Below are 13,266 nucleotides of genomic sequence, written 5' to 3'. Positions count from 1 at the left end.
TAGGAGTAAATATTTGGAAATCATATATCTGACAAGAGGCTAGTATTAGAATATCTAAAGAACTTCTACAACTCAACAACAAAAGATAAACAACATAATTGTAGAGTGGGCAAAGGACTTGAATAGACATTTTTCCAAAAACTATATACATCTCTTTCATAACATAAAATTAAGCTCAAAATATTTAGTGTTTAGGGAAATGTAAAGTAAAACCACAGTGAGATATGGATCACTTCACACACACTAGAATGGCTATAATTTTTTTTTAAAAGGAAAATAACAAGTGTGGTGAGGTTGTGGAGAAAGTAGAACCCTTGTACAGTGCAGTTGGTTGTGTAAAATTGTTGCTGTGGAAAATATTTCAGCGGTTCTACAGAAGTTGAACAAGGAGTTACTACAGGACCCAACAATTCTACTCCTAGGTTTATACACAAAAGAACTGAAAACAGGCACTGAAACAAATACATGTGCATGCTTGTTCACTGCAGCACTATTCACAGTAGCCAAAAGTTGAAGCAACCCAAATGTTCATTCATTAGATAAACAAATTGTATATACACAAACAATGGAATAATATCCAGCTATAAAAAGGAGTCAAGTACTGCTATCACTACAACATGGGCGAACCTCGAAATATCCTAGTGAAAGAAGTCAGACACAGAAAGTCACATAATTGTATGATTCCATTCATTAATTACCCTGACTAGTTAAATCCACAAGATGGAGAACAAACAGACACAGAACAGTAGGTGCCAGAGTTGAGGGAGGGGAGGGGAGTGACTGCTTCAGGGGTCCAGACTTTCCCCTTGGGTCAATGACAATGTTTAATACCTGGATAGAGGCGGTGGTTGTTCATTACGAACGCATCAACTGTCCCTGAATTGTTCACTTTCAGATGGTCAATTTTATGTTATGTGAGCTTCACCACAATCATAATTTGAAAAGGTGTTTTCTAAACTGTTTGAAATAAACTGCATCTTAATGACTCAAATTATTGCATCTTGAAATTATTCTCATAAGTCATAATGTAACAGCATTCATTACACAAACACACACGCCTGTCTATAAAGAATGTTAAAACAGAAAAGGTCATACCAGTTATCCTTGGTCAGTGCTGACAGGGAGCCGTGTTTGTAGAAGTCCAATACGTAACTGTTCAAAGGGCATCGCCTTCCACTCTTATCATATTTATTCAAGCAAAGGAGAGGAATATTTTTTGCATCCACATCAATCGTTTGTAACATAGCCTGACGATATGCAGAGATTTTAGATTGTTAGCGTCTTTCTTTTGAGATATGCCTTAGTCTATTACAAAATGTGATCATTCTGGTTCTTTACATCTAGCTCACCAAAACAATAACTCATTATATTTTAATGAAGTATTGTCAAACATGCAAACAGTGTATTAAGGTTTTCTCCACTTTAATATAAATGACCAAATAAAATCAGTTAAAAAAAATCAATACTCAAAATATTGACTCTTTGAAATCATAGAAATACTGTCTCTAATTTACTAGAAATGTGACGTCACAGTCACTTTTATCATCCCGGAATTATACTACAAAAATTTTTTGGAAATCCATTTTTCCTGAAAAAATATTCATGGCTTTACAAACTTATATTGTATCAGCTACATATAACAGGAATAGCATTCCCCTTTCCATATACATCTATTTTTTCTTAAACTGTCTTTCAGAATATAATTAACTGACTTTGGCCAATGATGTCCTCACAGTCATTTAGAACGTACTGGCCATCGAACCCTCCTACACTGTTGGTGGGAAGTTGGTGCAGCCACTCTGGAGAGGAGTATGGAGGTTCCTCAGAAAACTAAAAATAGAGCTACCATATGATCCTGCAATCCCATTCTGGACAAAACTCTAATTCGAAAAGGTACATGCACCCCTATGTTCATAGCAGCACTATTCACAATAGCCAAGACATAGAAGCAACCTAAATGTCCATCGACAGATGAATGGATAAAGAAGAAGTGGTACATATAGACAGCAGAATATTACTCAGCCATAAAAAGAATGAAATAATGCCATTTGCAGCAACATGGATGGACTTGGAGATTATCACACTAAATAAGTCAGACAGAGAAAGACAAATACCATATGATATCACTTATATGTGGAATCTAAAATATGACAAAAATGAACCTATCTATGAAACAGAAACAGAATCACGGACATAGAGAACAGATTTATGGTTGCCAAGGGGGAGGGAGGTGGAGGAGAGATAGATTGGGAGTTTGGGGTTGTAGATATAAGTTTTTACATATAGAATGGATAAACAACAAGGTCCTACTATATAGCACAGAGAACATTATTCAATAGCCTATGATAAATCATAATGGAAAAGAATATATAAAAAAAGAATGCATATATATGTATAACTGAATCACTTTGCTGTACAGCAGTAATTAACACAACATTGTAAATCAACTATACTTCAATAAAAAAAAAAGAACGAGGAAGTATTTCCTAGAACCTTCCATCCAAAAACAAAAAAGGAATGTATTGCCCGTCCACATGCTGTGGGTAAGTCACCAGGGCCCCAGGCAAGGCTGGCTGGCAGACTCATTACCCCCAATCACATGTGAAAGGAAACAGTGGCTCATGTGTTCATCCTAAAAATTAAAGTGTGCCTTATATATTTGTTGGTTCTACTCTGTATATCACACACCTTCTTCTTTAGGTGCAAGGATCACAAAAATGAGGACAAACACACACTGCCTATCGCAGGGGTGCCCAATGTTGATGTGCATCGGAACTCAGTGGTTATAGGACGGCATCTCCAGCAGGTAATGCTAGCGACGCTAGTGGTGCTGGTCTCTGGTCCACACGTGAGCAGCCAGGGCCTCTGGCGTAATGATCCCCACAGTAAGGCATAATCTGCACATGATGATGAACTGAGAATGTAACATTCTCTTCCTTACCTAATTTAATTTTCTATTTTAAAACCACTCAGGTATTTTAAAAAAAGATTTGTTCTTCCACTTCAGTGAAAAGCTGGAATTCTTATTCTGGAATACGAGTAACATGGCTTTGGTAGAGTGGACACTTTGCTACTACTATCATCGTGTAAAAATTATTTCTCTTAAATGAATAAACAAGATAAAAGAAAGCTGCACCCATACATTCACGTACACCTTTTACCACACTGATGTCAACCAAATCTTGATCGATTATGTTGGACAGACAGGCAAATGGGGAGACTGCCGTCCTGCTGTCTGCCCCGGGGCATCAGATGACAGACCAGCTCAGAGTCTACACATTCTTTACCTGAAAAATCTAGTAAGAAACGAGTGGAAAATCAAAGAAGAAATGAATTGAAAATTGTTCTCCTGTTAAACACGAATTATTTAAAACAAATCAGACTTGTTTATACCATTATTACTAAGCAAATGATTAAAGTTTTTTAGAAAGGAAAATATTTAAGATGAAAATTTAAGAAGTATACTGCCGGACCATCACTGCGAAGGCTTTCTTTTTAAACTAAACTCATTCTGGCATCTGATAGAGGTGCTATTATTTGTCCTCATCGACTGGTCCAGCGGGGTAACTCTGTGTCTATCACCCAGAAATGGGATGAACACCATTTACAAAACAGAAAACGCACTTCATTGGACCCTAGTGATCTGAGGATCTCAGGCCAAAGTCCAGCAGCATCCCCCTGTCCTTTAAAACGCATTTCATTATCAGTTCATTGTTTTGAAGATGCTAACACAACATTGTAAATCACTGTATTTCAATAATTTTTTTAAAAAAAGATGTTCTGGAGCTACAAAAACTGCAAGATTTCCCATAACAGAGTGAAAATTGGCATCGCTGCCCACTTAGGCTATCTCTCCCCTTCATACCCCAGCAGAAGGGAGGAAACTCCTACCTCCCACTCCACGGGCTCTGGTTGAGCCCCCCAGGCCTGAGAGGTGAACCTGGGAGGAGAAGCTACTGCCACGGGTCACGTGGTCTCCCTGTGTCTGTACCCCCCCTGCATCCCCTCCTTCCTCTCAACTTGTTCTCTAACAGCATCACAGAGAAATCCTTTGGCTACATCACATGCTCACAGGGTCCCAGGATCAGGACCCAGACCCCTTCGTGGGGAGGAGGCATTATTATGCCTACACACATTGGCCCAGAGAAAAACAAAAGAAAGATAAATGTATTCACCCCTCTAAGTCCCAAATGTAGGCAATTTCCTGGAAGCACATAACTTCTTTCCTATGAAGTTGACTCATTGCTAGCTAATTTCGTATTCCATGATTGAATGAACCGACCCTTTTCTCTCTGTCCCTCATAAGCCTTCCACATTCCAGTGTAATAATCTATCCAGAAATATGAATAAACCCAAGCAGCCCTTACTGCTCCATTTTTTCCTCCTTGCTTCTTCTGGAATTGAGGGAGAGAATTCCGCCCCCTTCTCATTTTCCTCTTAGGCATCTCTTCTTCTTTTCATCTGGGGCGGTGAGTGTATTCTCTGCTTCCAAAGCCTTTACTTCATCTGGCACGGATTAGTGCATTTTCCTTATATTTTTGTCATTTTCTTTTCCTTTACTCTGTCCTTTCCTCAAAGGCACGGGCAATGCCTCAACTTCCTTGTTGCCCCCCCTGTAGTACTCAAGAAAGTACTAACATACTGATGAACCCCATAAATATGCCAATAGTCCTTTTCTTATATTTCCAAAGTTATTCAGATTCGAAAGCTTAACTAGTGAAGAACATCAATATTGACCAAAAGACAAATACCATCAAGAGGAAAGGGGAGATTCTGGACTAAATTTAGACAATTGCATGGTCTGTTAGCTTATAATGACACTAGAAAACGTAAAAATATTTCAAGCATTTAGTGTCAAATCAAATCCGTGGTGGCTTAGCTAATTCCAAATAATATATTTCAGTATAACTTTTGCACAGCATAGATCTGAAGGATTATGTTCGTTTCCTAAGCGTTCTTTTTGCAAGAGTTTTCTCCTTATATTCTAAAGTTTAATTTTATTGAATATCTCAAAATATTGACATTTATTTTCCGTTATTGACTACACAGTCTGTTCATGGACGTTCTCAACCTTACCAATTTCTGAGAGAGGCAGTTGGTATTCTTTTCTCATGTCAGCCAGCTTAGAAATTGTTAGGAGGAAGGAAGCAAAATTCTTTTGAATTCCGTCATTGTGTTCCTCTACCACAGCAGCAAAGTCCTTGGGAAGGTCCTTCAGAATTACCTGGGGAATGTGTAACTAGTTAAAGCCCAAGGAGAGGATACCAAGTCTGGGAGACACAGGGTCACAATACTTTTTAAAAGCCTGCATGGAAATATAGTTCTAAGCATAAATTTATAGTATAAATACTACAGTAAAGAATATTGGTAAAGGATCTATCTAAGTACAATCCTATCAACATAACCGTTCGTTGTAACCTTTGCCAGATTAACGAGTGAACTGCAGTATCTTGTTAATTCCCATTTTCTACTATTGGGGAGATTATGTCACACTTTATTTTCTTCATCACTTTAGTGTATGGGAAAGCTATCCATTTCATTAAATCTAGTTTGCATCTGAATATTTATTTTTCTGCTGATTCTTTTGCCTTTTACAGGGGCCAGTCATTTTCTCCGTAAATAATGACAATTATGAAAATAAGATCTAACACGTATTGTTTCCTATATGCCAAGCACTGCTCTAAGCCCACTGCATATATTCATTGATTCAATCCTCACAGCAATCCTTTGAAGTAGGTACTGGTATGATGCCCAGTTGACAATAAAGAAATTTGATCACGGCCACCTACGTGCTCAGTGGCAGGGCTGGGATGGCATCCGGGTTTACATCACTCTACCCTGCTCCCTACTCACTCTGCTCACTTATCCAATGCTACTATCATGTTTTTATTCCTTGCAATGAGTAAAATTCCCAGAACAAAATTTTCAAATTACCGTTAAACTGACCATTCATGTCTTCTCGTTTCAAATATACAGTAAGTCCCTTACATACGAACCTTCAAGTTGCAAACTTTCAAAGATGCGAACGTGCGCTTGCATGTCCAATCACGTAAGTTAGTTCACGTGTCTGGCATACATTGTCACGTGCATGCATCCCGTACAAGTGGTTGTGCTTTTGCGTACTTTACTGTACAGTACTGTAGAGTACAGTAGTACAGTATCTTTGTTTCGAGCCCAGGACGTCCAGAAGCAAGCGTAAAAGCAGCAGTGATGTAGCTGGTACAGTACTACCCAGACATCACTGGATCATTTTTTTAAGAGGGTGGATAGAATTGAATACAGCAAGCAACAGAACCTGTGCCATCAAGGTCAGGCATGAGTGACACTGCAGCTTGCCCTCCATCTCCTATTGCGGACGATCCTTCAGCTCTACCATCTCCCACCTCCTCTCCCCGCTCCAGTCAGTAACTCTTCTTGCCTATTCACTCGATGCCAGCCCCTGTGTGCCAGCTGTTGTACTGCACTACTGTACTTTTCAAGGTAATATGCTGTAAGATTAAAAAGCTTTTCTTTATTTTTTGTGTTTGCTTGTTTTTTATGTATTATTTGTGTGAGAAGTATTATAAACCTATTACAGTACAGTACTATACAGCCGACTGTGTTAGTCGGGTACCTAGGCTAACTTTGTTGGACTTATCAACAAATTGGACTTACAAACGTGCTCTCGGAACGGAACTCGTTCATACGTAGGGGACTTACTGTACTTCAATCGTGGTCTAAAACCAGTCAATCTGGAATTTCCTGGTCAGCAGTGGTGAGGCAATCCATCTGATAGACCCCTTCCATCGCCCAAAGAAAGATGAGGTCATCTGCTCTTCTCTTATCTCACCCCTTTACATCTATAAAAACCTTCCATTTTGCACAGCCCCTTGGAGCTCCTTTCTACTTGCTGGATGGGATGGTACCTGATTCATGAGTCTTTGAATAAAGCCAATTAGACCTTCAAATCTACTCAGTTGAATTTTGTTTTTTAACATCAACAAAATGCATCACTGTGATACTGCCAATGCAGTAAGTGGGCAATCATTTGATCTCTCTGGGCTGCAGTTTCCTTTTCTTTAAAATAGCAGTAAAAATATATTTCCCTCACAAAGCATAAAAGCATAAATATAATGTGAGAAGAAGTAAAAGTGTTGACCATTCTGCCGCATTTCCAACCCTTCCTGTTTCTGGCTTTTTTCAGCAAATGCAATTGCCCACAAATATAATTTCACTTTGATGAATGTTCATTTCATTCATTCATTAATCCACTCAATCATCTTTTGTTGGGCATTTAATATAATATTAGATATTATTCTAGGCAATATTCTCAAGGCCGCTAGCGTCTAGAAGAACCCAGTCTAGAGAAAGTCAGAGACAAGTTCGCAGACTAAGATATGACATGATAAGGGCTGCACTGCAGCTGGTAAACAAGCTCTTTAGAGCAGAATCACCAGGGGGTAGTGCCCGGGAGAAGTGAATACGGCTTCTCAGGGGAGAGGATGCTTCAGCTTGAGCTCGAAGGGGTTTGTCAGATAACGACTGGGTAGGTGCATTCTGGAGAAACAGGGCAGCAGCAGTTCTGAGGAAGGTAGCCCCACCATGGACTCGCCCCACGTGTGCTGCTCACAGAGCATCAGGGTCTTCCCTGGTCCCCAGACAGAATATGTGTAAACATTATTTGATTAAGCCCACCGGCCAATCGTATCAAGAAATAGCTGCAAGCACATCCTAGACAATCATGCTTGTCTTAATGATGAGCACAAATGACATTTTTTTCTCCCATGCTTCCCCTGAAATACCCAACAGCACAGGATCTGGGGAAACATCTAACAGCAGCCCTAGCAAGCACACAATCTCATGGATGTCTCATTCTTTACCTTTTTTAGTAAAAATGCATATAAATGTTGCATTCTACCACATAATATATCAGTATTTTTAATATAAAAGTAGGTGTTTCTCTGAAAAGTCTTTTCCAGACATTCTCCCAGAGCCCTCTGAATAATGTCGTACTGTTGGAGTTATTATCTCTAATTTTAGAGATGAGTCATCAGAGAATCAGGGAGGTTTTGTAAAGGCTTGCGAATAAGTTGAAGCGGTGAGCGTGTCTGATGCCACGCCCCATCTTTCCCAGGAGACTAACCGTGCTGCTGAGGTCACAGGCAGGTACGCAGCTGCTCCAGGGAGCCGCACAGCTGGACTTGGAGAGCAACTACAGACAAGAACTGACTTTGCCCTTGATTTCCAGTTTCACTGAAATGTTGCAAGTACACTTTGCTGTTCAGAGAACCCCAATTTAGCTGAGTCACAAATCACCCCCTACCTTAAAGTAAAAGACAATTCTTAGCTATTAAACATAGAAGTACACTCAAGAAAACTATGCTGACAGTATTTTAAAATCCAAGTTTACAAACCACCATTTAAGGTAGATTTCTCACCTGTTAATGCCATTATTTCTCTATCAATCCTGCCAAGCTCCTCATTGATACAAACACACACACGCACAGATACACACACATATATACACACATACACACACACACTCACACAAACGCTTGTGTCCTTCACATGTTTGTCAGTTACATTAAGCTATAAACTTAATGCAAAATTGTGTATCACGTTTTTTAAAATAATCAAGCTGGTACCAAGTCTTACTATGTTTACAAAATATGAATTCAATCCAAAGGGGACATTTGAACTTAATTTATTTTCAAGTAAGTGACTTAGTCTTGGGACTGAAGCAGCACCATTCTGCCACCCCGACTCTAACATTCAAGTTTATCTCAGCTATTAGCAGTCACTTCTTTCCTTAAACAATCCCCAAACACATGCGCTCATTTTTCTCACCGCCTCACCTGTGCACAAGGCACCAAACCCCCTCCTACCTGTGGTCTGTGGTTCCCTCCTCACACCCAACAGCCGGCAGCTGCTACAGGATGGGGTCAGGTGTCCTGGGAGGCCCTGGGAAGACCTGGAACAGAGCCCACTGCTGCTCCGACTGAGGCCCTGGCAGTGCCCTCTCTACACCAGCGAAGTCTCCTGCCTTAGGCTTCGATTCCTGGAGAGGCTGAGGGAAGAGGAAGAGCAAGTAGGGTATCACAGCTTCTCTGCTTCATCCCATTTCCTCGGCCACACCCTCTGTGAAAGTGCATTTATAGGACACTGAAGGCAAAGGTCAAGTGTGTGCACACACCTGCCTCGGGCCAGCTGCAGTCTGCACACGCCCCTACCAGCCTCTTCCAGGACTCTCCCAGCCACCCCACACACTACACGTACCTTCCCCCACCTCCTTCTGCTGTCCTCCTTGTAAAGTCTACAAGAATTACAGCGAGGACACATGAAATCTTGGGGCAATTAATTGGAGCCTTGAGATCCACTGAACATTCTTCTTCATCAACTCAAAAGTCCTGATCAGTGTAGACTAGAACTGAAAACCTCGTATGTGCTCAGAAATACTCTGCCGGTCCAATGGAGGGTAAGACCACACAGTGGAGAGCTTTTGTTCAGTAACAAAATGCAGAGAACTAGCCCAATGAACCTCCCTCAAGGTTTTAATGGGACAGAGAAATACTACACCACTGACCTAGGCACATTTCTTCATATTTTTCATGTTACAGGTATCAAGGAGGTGAGAGAAAATTTGAACAGGGTATTAATTAAAAACCTTTCTCTTACTCTATATAAAATAGATAACTAATAAGGACCTGCTGTACAGCACAGGTAACTCTACTCAATACTCTGTAATAACCGATATGGGAAAAGAATCTAAAAAAGAGTGGATATATGTATAACTCATTCACTTTGCTGTACACCTGAAACTAACACGACATTGTAAATCAACTATATTCTAATAATAATTTTTTTAAAAACCTATCTCTGACTGCTATGACTCCTAATACAGAATACATTCTACTCAAGTAAATAAGGAACATGTTTGAAATATATTAAATAACAAAGTAAGTCTACAAAATTCAAAGTATAGTGTCTTAGAGACCATGTTCCCTAACCACATAATCAATAATGGAAGATAAAAAAGAAAAATAAAACAAAATGTCTTACATGTGCAAGGTAATAAGAGCACTTCTAATTAATTTTGCAGGGCAAAAAGAATTAATGGGAAAATTTTTAAATACTTGAATTTAAATAACACCAAAAATATTCATAAAAATGTACTGAATGCCTCTAAAATTGTGAATAGACAGAAATTTATATCATTAAGTGCTTATATTAGAAAAGAAGTTAGAATAAAAGTTAGTGAGCTAAGCATGAAACTTAGCTAAAGAAGTTAAAAGCAGAACATTTTTAAAGAAAGTGATAGAAATTATCAAGATTAACATTTTAGTGACGTAAAAAAGAAGAAAGGATTGATAAAGCCAAAACTAATTATTTGAAAATAATAAAATCAACAAAGTCTGTCATCATTTGTCAGGAAAAAAAAAGAGGTAACAAAAATAAATAATTTTAGGAATAAAAGGGGGATCAGAACTACAAAAATGGCAGCAATTTTACAAATTAGAAAAAGTGCTATCAACAGGTATATCATAAGAAATTTGAATATTTAGATAAAACGGAAATTTTCATATGATATGCCAACCTAAATAAGAAATAGAAAACTTTAGGGCTTCCCTGGTGGTGCAGTGGTTAAGAATCCACCTGCCAATGCAGGGGACACGGGTTCAAGCCCTGGTCCAGGAAGATCCCACATGCCACGGAGTAACAAAGCCCGTGAGCCACAACTACTGAGCCTGAGCTCTAGAGCCTGCGCGCCACAACTACTGAGCCCACATGCCACAACTACTGAAGCCCGCGTACCTACAGCCTATGCTCCACAACAAGAGAAGCCACTGCAATGAGAAGCCCATGAACCGCAATGAAGAGTAGCCCTGACTCGCCACAACAAGAGAAAGCCCGCACACAGCAACAAAGACCCAATGCAGCCAAAAATAAATAAAATAAATAAATTTATTTAAAAAAAGAAAACTTAATAGACCAATAAACAAATATTTAAAATTTACCCCAATCCTCTTCTCCAATTAAAAAAATAAAAATCATCATTCAAGGAACATACTATTCCAATCCCATCAAACAGTTCATAAATAGAAGATAAATTTAAAAAAAAGAATGCTCCACAAATTATTTTGAGTCTAAAATAAACTTTTCAATCAAAAAAAATCAAACATAGGAAAGGAAATTTTCAGGTCTGTGTCATTAATTTATATAGAAATAAAAATCCTAAGCAAAATATCTGAAAGAAAAATCCTAAACAAAATCCTAAAAAAAATAATAGCAAACCTTATCCAGCAAGGTATAAAGAAATAAAACATAGTTTATAAAACCCTTCCAAAATAAGTTCACATCTTTTCTTGGCAATTTCCTAACTCTGTGAAGACCTCAAATGTCTCTAACCTGCTTCTTCAGCCCCAAAATTGGAATAACGCCTTTCTCTTTGCAGGAATTAAATAACAAATTAATACCCTGTATGTGAGTCAGTGTTTTGTAATCAAAGGAAAAAGAGATTTGGAGCCAGACAGATCTAGGTTCACACCACAGCTTTTGAGTTCTTCTGAGCCTCAGTTTTCTCATCTTTAAAACAAAGCTGGTAAGAATAACTACTTTTCAAAGTTGTTTATAGAATTAAAAAATAACTTATTAGAGACTGGAGTCCAGATCAGGATGGCAGAGTTGGAAGACCCTGAGCCCCACTCCCCCAACGGGCACACCAAAACCACAAGTACCCATAGAACAACTCTCTGAGGACAACCTGAAAACCAGCAGGACAGGTTTTCTATGACTAAGGATATGAAGAAGGGCCACATGGAGACGGGTTGGAGGGGCAGAGATGCAGTCCAGTCAGAACCCACAGCCCCAAGTAAGTGACCCACAAGCAGGAGGGTATCACAACCGCAATGTTCCCCTGAGGAGCGAGGGGTCTGACCAGCTCCAGGAGGACAAGCCCCCATAGCGTCTGGCTCGGAAAATCAGTGGGGCTTCTATCCGGGAAGCTGGGGGGCTGTGGGGAACTGAGACTCCACTCTTGAAGTAGATTCATTGACTAATATTAGGGTGGATGCCAGGCAGGCAGGGACCTGGGGAAACTTTCTCCAAGGACAGAAGTACTGGCTGGAGACTTTTTTTTTCCTTTTTTTACTCTCCTTCCAACTAGCAGGCCCGGTGCTGGTGGGGCCGTTTCTATCACTCTCAATCAACCTACCTAACACCATGTGCCCTGCCCTGGTGTTCCCCTGAGGACCCGCCCCACCCCACCCACCTCTCCAAAGCAGCTCCTACCCCACTCAACTGACAGGCAGCCCTGGCCAGCACCAATGCACCCCAAAGCAGATCCCACTAGAGAGGGCTGACCCCGCACACCAGCACACCCACAGCAGTCATGGCCGGGATAATCAGCCAGATGAACTAGGGGCCAGCCCTGCCCACTGGTGCATCCACAACCACAATGGGAGGGCACACACAGCCCACAAAGAAGGTACCTCAGGAGCACCTGGCTTTGGGGACCAGGGGGCATTGAGCCAAAGGACCCCATAGGACACCTTCTATACAAGGCAACTCTCTCAGGAGTGACAGAGGTAGCTGATATGCCTAATCACTTAAACTAACACAGAGAGTTATGCAAAATGAGGAGACAAGGAATACCTTCCAAATGAGAGAACAAGACAAAACCCCAGGAAAATTACTAAATGAAATGGAGATAAGCAATTTACCAGATGAAGAGTTCAAAGTAATAGTCACAAAAAATGCTCACTGAACTTGGGAGAAAAATAAATAAAATCAGTAAGAAATTAAACAAAGAGATAGAAAATATAAAAGAGAAAACAAGGAACTGAAGAATACAGTTACTGAAATGAAAAATACACTAGAAGGAATCAACAGCAGATTAGAGGATGCAGAAGAATATATCAGCAATCTGGAAGATGGGGTAGTGAAATCACCTAATCAGAACAAAAAGAAAAAAGAAAAAAGAATCTTAAAAAATGAGGATAGTTTAAGGGACTTCTGGGACAACATCAAGCTTACTAACATTCACCTTATAGGGCTTTCAGAAGGAGAAGAGAGAAAGGGACAGAAAACCTGTTTGAAGAAGTAACAACTGAAAATTTAGCCAGCCTAATGAAAGAAACAGACATCCAAGTCCAGGAAGCACAGAGTCCCAAAGAAAAAGAACCCAAAGAGATCTACACCAAGACATGTTGTAATTAAAATATCAAAAGTTAAAGCAAAGGAGAGAATATTAAAAGCTGCAATAGAAAGACAAATTGTTACAAGGGAACC

Source organism: Balaenoptera physalus, assembly GCF_965194825.1.
Source record: "Balaenoptera physalus genome assembly, chromosome: 7".
NCBI classification, from domain to species: Eukaryota; Metazoa; Chordata; class Mammalia; order Artiodactyla; family Balaenopteridae; genus Balaenoptera; species Balaenoptera physalus.
This window is presented reverse-complemented; position numbering follows the sequence as displayed.